Here is an 8057-nt window from a genome sequence, read left to right as displayed (position 1 = left end):
TGCTGCTCTTGGTCTCTGGCCGCATTTTGGCTGCATACAGACTGCTTACAGCAGGCCCATAAAACAGTTAGGGACTTCTCCTTAGTATCTGGGTCATTCAGGTGGGTGTCTAGGGTATAAGGTTGTGGACCTTTCCATCAATATAGGATCATAAATACATAAATTGAATAATTTATTTTTTTAAATGTGTTCCCCATGATAGGACAATAAATATATTAAATGTATAATTTATTTTAAAACGCTGTTTCACCATGAGAGGACAATAAATAAATATATAAATATATAATATATAAATATATAATATAATATAATTCATTATAAAAAGTATATCCATAATCTGAACAACATTGAAAGCTCTCTCACAACCCCTGCTCACAGCAATACATTGGTTCTGGGATACGCAAACCATTTCCTTGCTCACTCAACGCCAAACTTTCCCAAACACCAAAAACCACACCATACTGTGCCTTCTGTTTACTGAGTTCTTATCTCACATGTTGAATTAGTGCTTTTGTGTTTGAATTAGTTATATTTGAAGATATATATAAAAGCTATATATTTTTTTGTATTATTACAATCCATAACAGGGTTAGAATTGCGCGTTTCATTATTTTTATCATCTATAAGAACTTTGTAATTTTAAAAATAGCCATGGAGTAGTCTTTGTGTCTCTGAACAACTGGTTATCAATATATAGTTTATCGACGACGAGAGCTACTCGTTTCCCTTTTAATCTATTTTCCTTGAAAATTTGATACAGAACAACTTTACACCGTTCTGCAATTTCCTTTGGGAACTGGTCATTCATGCCAAATTTTGTGCTAGCAAGTAATTTACCCAGGCTTTTAACCATTATTGTATCTTTAAAGAAAGAAAATTTGGCAACGATTGGGTGTTCATACCTCTGCCCTCTCTGTCCGAAACGGTGTACACGTTCGAGTTGGATTTTGTGATAGCTTCGCGTGGAATCTGCAGCGCTGTAAGGAGGAACTCTCTAACTACAGATTCAGGAACTTCTCCTTTCTCTTGGATACCTGTAAATACCAGATTATCTCTCATGGAGCTAGTCTGTATGTCAAGTAAGGCTTCTCTTAGAACGGTGTTATCCTTTTTAAGTTCATTAACTTCGGTTTTATTCTTATTGACTGTCCCTTTTAGCTTGTTTGTGTCTTTCTCCAATGTTGCAGCTTTTTCATCACTCATCTCGAGGCTTGCCTTCAACTCTTCTATATCCTTACTGACTAGTTCAAGTATACCCAGTTTGTCATTTATTGATTTTAACAGATCGGTTTCGACCTTTACCATTCCCGGTGGTGAAAATATGAAATCGTCTGTGTCTGTAGAAGAGTCAAGTTTTCGTTTTGAAATAGGTTCCCCTGTCTTACTCTCCGTTATGTTTGGGTGTTGCTTGTATTTGTAATATTTGTCGATACATTTCTCTAGTCTTAAGATTTTTTTTGTCATCCACCAGAATGTGTAGTGCTAATATTCAGTCTAACTTACCGATATTGAATATTACGTTTTTTTCTTGAGGTGCTCTACATAACTACGTTCAGTCCACCATCTTCCTTCCTGGTGTTCTCTCAGCTAGTACGATGATCTGGTGGACCTATTAATTGAGAGAGAGAGGGGGGGGTAAAGGGAGAGCTCCTATTTATCAGAGTTACATTCATTACCATGAAGCGGTAGCCACGGAGATGCACAGCGTATGGGTTCTGAAAGTAGGCTAATTCGAGGACTATTATTCATTTAAACAGTTTAAACAGTCTTCATTTGACTTTAGGCTACTAACAACAGGAGGACTTTGCGTTGTAACCTATTTCTTCCTATTCAAGAAATAAGAGGTAGGTCTGTTTGACAGACGAAATTATAGTCTATTATCCATAGATTTTTGTCAGCCAATTCCTCCAGTCACCATGCACTTCTTAAATATCTGTGTCAGTAAAGGCTTGCTATGTTAAGCTAAAACCAGGGCTCAAATTGAGGGGTTATGTGAGGGCATTGTGGCTACTGTTAAAGAAAATGGCTAAAAGCATAGGCCTACCCCTTGTTACCCCTTGTCATGCTCTGTTATGGTATTTAAAAAATATATTGCTAGTCTCCAGCCATGCAAAATAATTTAGAATTGCAAGAAATATGTTTAAAAAAGGCTATTTTTTCTCAGACAGTAAATAACATGTATTTTGTCCCCCCACACCAAACGCGATTAGGCTAGCAATTTCTAGCTAATTTGTTCTATTTAGCTAGCTTGCTATTGCTAGCTAATTTGTCATGGGATATAAATGTTGAGTTGTTATTTTACCTGAAATGCACAAGGTCCTCCACTCCAACAGTCGGTCAACCGAATCGTTTCTAGTCATCTCTCCTCCTTCCAGGCTTTTCTTCATTGGACTTTATATGGCAATCAGTGTCAAACGTTCATATAATTACACTCAAAAAATTAGGGGTTCAACTGGAGGACTTCTATGATCCTCGAAGAACCTTAACAGTCCCAAAAGGTTCCTCAAAGAACTTCTTAGGAGGTAGGGTTCATCGAGGAACCCCCATTGTTGCTGGAGTTCTTCGGGGAACATTACATCTGAAAACATTACATCTGAAAATGTCAAGTTTTGAATGTGACAACAGTTAAAAAAGGTAAGTTGGGTTGATGCTCTGAATATGTATCAAAATGATTTCTATAATAATATTAAACATGAATGAATAACGAAGACAATTATGGTCTTCTGTGAATAGCTTCCATAACGTCAGCTGTCACGTTAGTTAGCTATAGTTCAGAATAATTAACGTACATTTTAGAAAGCCGGGTTTGACTGTTGGGGTTAACTGATGTGATCTTCCTGTCCGGGTTGGCGCCTCCCCTTGGGTTCGTGCCGTGGGGGAGATCTTCGTGGGCTATACTCGGCCTAGTCTCAGTTGGTGGTTTAAGATATCCCTCTAGTGGTGTGGGGGCTGTGCTTTGGCAAAGTGGGTGGGATTATATCCTGCCTATTTGGCCCTGTCCGGGGGTATCGTCGACCCCTCTTGTCTCAGCCTCAAGCATTTATGCTGCAGTAGTTTATGTGTCGGGGGGCTAGGGTCAGTCTGTTATATCTGGAGTATTTCTCCTGTCTTATCCGGTGTCCTGTATGAATTTAAGTATGCTCTATCTAATACTCTCTCTTTTTCTCTGTTTCTTTCTCTCTTTCTCTCTCTCTGAGGACCTGAGCCCTAGGACCATCCCTCAGGCCTGATGACTCCTTGCTGTCCCAGGTCCACCTGGTCATGCTGCTGCACCAGTTTTAACTGTTCTGCCTGCGGCAATGGAACCCTGACCTGTTCACCAGACGTACTACCTGTCCCAGACTTGCTGTTTTCAACTCTCTAGAGACAGCAGGAGCGGTAGAGATACTCTGAATTATCAGCTATGAAAAGCCAACTGACATTTATTCCTGAGGTGCTGACATGTTGCACCCTTGACAACCACTGTGATTATTATTATTTGACCCTGCTGGTCATCTACGAATATTTGAACATCTTGGCCATGTTCTGTTATAATCTCCACCGGCACAGCCAGAAGAGGACTGGCCACCCCTCATAGCCTGGTTCCTCTCTAGGTTTCTTCCTAGGTCATGGCCTTTCTTGAGGGTTTTTCTTAGCCACCGTGCTTCTACACCTGCATTGCTTGCTGTTGGGGGTTTTAGGCTGGGTTTCTGTACAGCACTTTGTGACATCAGCTGATGTAAAAAGGGCTTTATAAATACATTTGATTGAATTAATGAACATGCGCCTGTGGAACGGTCAGCTTACAGACGTTAGGCAATTAAGGTCATAGTTATGAAAATGTAGGACACTAAAGAGGCATATCTACTGACTCTGAAAAACACCAACAGAAAGATGCCCAGGGTCCCTGTTCATCTGCGTGAACGTGCCTTAGGCATGCTGCAAGGAGACATGAGGACTGCAGATGTGGCCAGGGCAATAAATTGCAATGTCCGTATTGTGAGACGCCTGAGACGGCGCTATAGGGAGACAGGATGGACAGCTGATCGTCCTCGCAGTGGCAGACCACATGTAACAACACCAGCACAGGATTGGTACATCCGAACATCACACCTGCGGGACAGGTACAGGATGGCAACAACAACTGCCCGAGTAACACTAGGAACACACAATCCCTCCATCAGTGCTCAGACTGTCCGCAATGGGCTTGTAGACCTGTTGTAAAGCAGGTCCTCACCAAACAACAACATTGCCTATGGGAACACACCCACTGTCGCTGAACCAGACAGGACTGGCAAAAGTGCTCTTCACTGACGAGTCACAGTTTTATCTCACCAAGGCTGATGGTCGGATTCGTGTTTATTGTCGAAGGAATGAGCTTTACACCGAGGCCTGTACTCTGGAGCGGGATCGATTTGGAGGTGGAGGGTCCCTCATGGTCTGGGGTGGTGTGTCACAGCATCATCGGACTGAGCTTGATGTCATTGCAGGCAATCTCAACGCTGTGCATAACAGGGAAGACATCCTCCACCCTCATGTGGTACCCTTCCTGCAGGCTTATCCTGACCTTCCAGCATGACGATGCCACCAGCCATACTGCTCGTTCTGTGTGTGATTTCCTGCAAGACAGGAATGTCAGTGTTCTGCCATGGCCAGCGAAGAGCCCGGATCTCAAACCCATTGAGCACGTCTGGGACAAATTGGATCAAAGGGTGAGGGCTAGGGCCATTCCCCCCAGAAATGTCTGGGAACTTGCAGGTGCCTTAGTGGAAGAGTGGGGTAACATCTCACAGCAAGAACTGGCAAATCTGGTGCAGTCCATGAGGAGGAGATGCACTGCAGTACTTAATGCAGCTGATGGCCACACCAGATACTGACTGTTACTTTTGATTTACCCCCCCTTTGTTCATTATTCAATTTCTGTTAGTCACATGTCTGTGGAACTTTGTCAGTTTATGTCTGTTGTTGAATCTTGTTATGTTCATACAAATATTTACACATGTTAAGTTCGCTGAAAATAAACGCAGTTGACAGTGAGAGGATATTTCTTTTTTTGCTGAGTTTAGGTTTGTATTATTTCCTGAACTATATTCTGTCCCATATATTGTATATTGTTTCCATAAAGCCAACATGGTTTTACACTTATTATTGTAAGTTTCCAATCTAGGGCAGTTCTCAATTTTGTGAGAATGAACTAGCTAACATTAGATTCATTGACACCAACTAACCAACTACGGACGGTGACCTGTCCAGACGAGATGTTGCAACAAACGTAATCGGTCAATGGAGGGCTCTTCCTCTTTATATAGCCTGCTACAGCATGCAATACTATTGTGAACTCACAAGGGAGCATAACATTACATGTACAATACTATCCCATTTTGGAAAAGTTACATGTATGCCCCCTTGTGGAGGGAAATCAATAGCTTAGATGGTAGCTATAGATTCAAATGCATAATGGTATTATTACAGTGACTGAACCTCTTTTGTATACATGCATGCTCTTCAGAATCCAAACACAGTATTGCCACTCAGCAAAATGTTGCGTATAATCTTTCAAGTCAGCCTGAAAAAATATTGAACAATTTGTGTACAAAGATAGCTTGAAATGTGATATTAGGCCTGTATGGCTATACTTTTACTGTATGGCAGTACTGTATTGGCTCGTGTTTCTCCAATATGTTCTTCTATTTTGCATTCAATTGTCTCAACAGGTCTCTCTTGGAAAATAGATGTTATCTCAATGAGAAAAAACCTGTATAAATAAAGGTCAAATAAAAAATAAAATTGTATGTCGATGCCATTTATCTTTCAATATTTATTTAATATATATACTTTTGTTATGCTTGTAAGACTATTCTTTCACACATTTTCTCTTCCTTTGAAATTCTTATAGGACAAAGCATGGACACAATGGAATTGGGATCAAGAAGAAGGTAAGGATATGTTGTAGCGGCAGGGTAACCTAGTGGTTAGAGCGTTGGACTAGTAACCGGAAGGTTGCAAGTTCAAACCCCCAAGCTGACAAGGTATAAATCTGTCGTTCTACCCCTGAGCAGGCACACAGAAATAGAAAAAACATAGAAACACAAACATAGACTGCCCACCCCAACTCACGCCCTGACCATACTAAATAAAGGCAAAACAAGGGAAATAAAGGTCAGAACGTCACAGAAATAGCAGGATGATGTCTTCACCCCTGCCTCTGCTAGTCCTTGATTACTTTTTTGTCTATATCCATTCCATGGACTTGATACATTTCTGAGAAGATTTGAAAAGACCTTTGCACCTTTGTATGCTAATAGATTTTTGTTTGTATTGACTGCTATGTAGGTTAAATGTACATTTCAAATGCAGCTGTCCTACTTTTATTTTACTAGGCAAGTCAGTTAATTAAGAACAAATTCTTATTTTCAATGACAGCCTAGCTGTTTATCGTTGTCCCTGATTGAGAACCATATTTAGATAGCCTGGGTTTCACTGTTGGTTTGTTTCCGTGTGTGTGTGTGTTTGTCGCCACACGGTACTGGTTCGGTTTGGTTATGGCACATATTCGTTTATTGTTTTCTTTATTTGATAGTGTTCAATGCTTTTCTTATTAAAATCGTCATGAACACTTTACCACGCCGCATCTTGGTGCGATCCTTACTCCAATTCAGACGAAGAGGAAATCTGCCGTTACAATTTCAACAGTCCCTGAAGGACAATACAGAAGAGGCACACAGGGGTATTTGCTCTTATTCCTTCCCTTTCTATAATGTATTTTGCAATACAATTAGCAAGTGTAGCAAGACCATTGCTTTACTCTACTAGGACTCGAGACCACAGCAGCGATCCTGCTCTTGCCCTACCTCTTCAATGAGGACCCGAGTGGTCTTCATGTCCGTGACAAGGTATGCCTATGCACAAGTCTGTTTCTTCATAAACATAAGTGCGCAAGCTTATATAAAACTACAGCTGAACATTTATGTTCTTTGTTAATTGTATGTGTATTCAGCTTTTCTTTTGTTGACACAGATTTCACCGCTCCCCACTCCTTTACTGCACATCGACGGAAAATCCCGCTGCCCTTTGATGGGGAGAACATGCACGCCCTAGAGGACATTCCCATGGGACTTGTGGCTCTGCTAGGGCTTTTATTTCCCAAAGATTTCTGAGAAACACTTATATTCTTAAATTACTGTGTTCTGGGGGTGAAGTTACCAGGGCCGGTCATTAAGATGGCAAACTTCCTAACATAACTAAGTGGTTTAAGGACAGACACACACTCAAGCAAAAAAAATCTGTATTTAGCATTAAGTCTACAATATTGTTAGTTTACCTATGCTTCATTTTTAATGTATCTTGTTTTTATTGTACATTATTTAAAATAAAAAATTGTAATGAAAAGCACTATACAAAGTAAGTGTATTTACTATGGTCTGCAGAAATGTTGCAATTGTTTAACGTGTTTTGTTTGGTCAATTGTTTTGTAAATATTAATTCACATTTGTGCCACTAAATAAACAATTTATGTAAATCAATATTGTTATTATTAATAAAAAATATATATAATGTCAGGGAGTTAAAAAAACGAACCCCAAAAGGTTCTTTGAGGAACCTTTTTCAAGGGTTCTTTTATGAACTTGTACGGGTTCCCCCACAGTTTCAATTTGAAGAACCCCTAAAGGATACTCCAGGAACCTTTACTTTTTAGAGTGTACCACGACCGACCTCAGTCCATCTTTCAATCACCCACGTGGGTATAATCAATGAGGAGATGGGAGAGGCAGGACTTGCACCGCGTTTAGCGTCACAAATACAACTGACTTCTATTTTAGAGCGTGGCAACGCTGACGCTCGTGTAGGTGCAAAGATTGAATAACATAAATCATTTTTCAACCACTCCACAACATTCTTAACTATGGTTTTGGAAAGTTGGTTAGGACATCTACTTTGTGCATGGCACAAGTAATTTTTCCAACAATTGTTTACAGACAGATTATTTAACTTATAATTCACTATAACAATTCCAGTGGGTCAGAAGTTTACATACACTAAGTTGACTGTGCCTTTAAACAGCATGGAAAATTCCAGAA

At 40.3% G+C, this 8057-nt stretch overlaps 1 long non-coding RNA gene across 1 annotated transcript; it reads left to right on the top strand.

The window, feature by feature from the left end:
- Positions 1 to 6493: 6493 nt before the first annotated feature.
- LOC115107416 (uncharacterized) lies at positions 6494 to 7414 on the top strand. Its single transcript, XR_003860198.2, has 3 exons — positions 6494 to 6706; positions 6793 to 6872; positions 6997 to 7414. It is a non-coding gene; the product is annotated as an uncharacterized LOC115107416 (long non-coding RNA).
- The last annotated feature ends 643 nt before the right edge of the window (positions 7415 to 8057 follow it).

This window comes from Oncorhynchus nerka, linkage group LG24, assembly GCF_034236695.1.
Source record: "Oncorhynchus nerka isolate Pitt River linkage group LG24, Oner_Uvic_2.0, whole genome shotgun sequence".
Classification (NCBI taxonomy): domain Eukaryota; kingdom Metazoa; phylum Chordata; class Actinopteri; order Salmoniformes; family Salmonidae; genus Oncorhynchus; species Oncorhynchus nerka.
The sequence above is the reverse complement of the archived record's forward strand: the minus strand, read 5'-3'. Positions and strand labels throughout refer to the sequence as shown.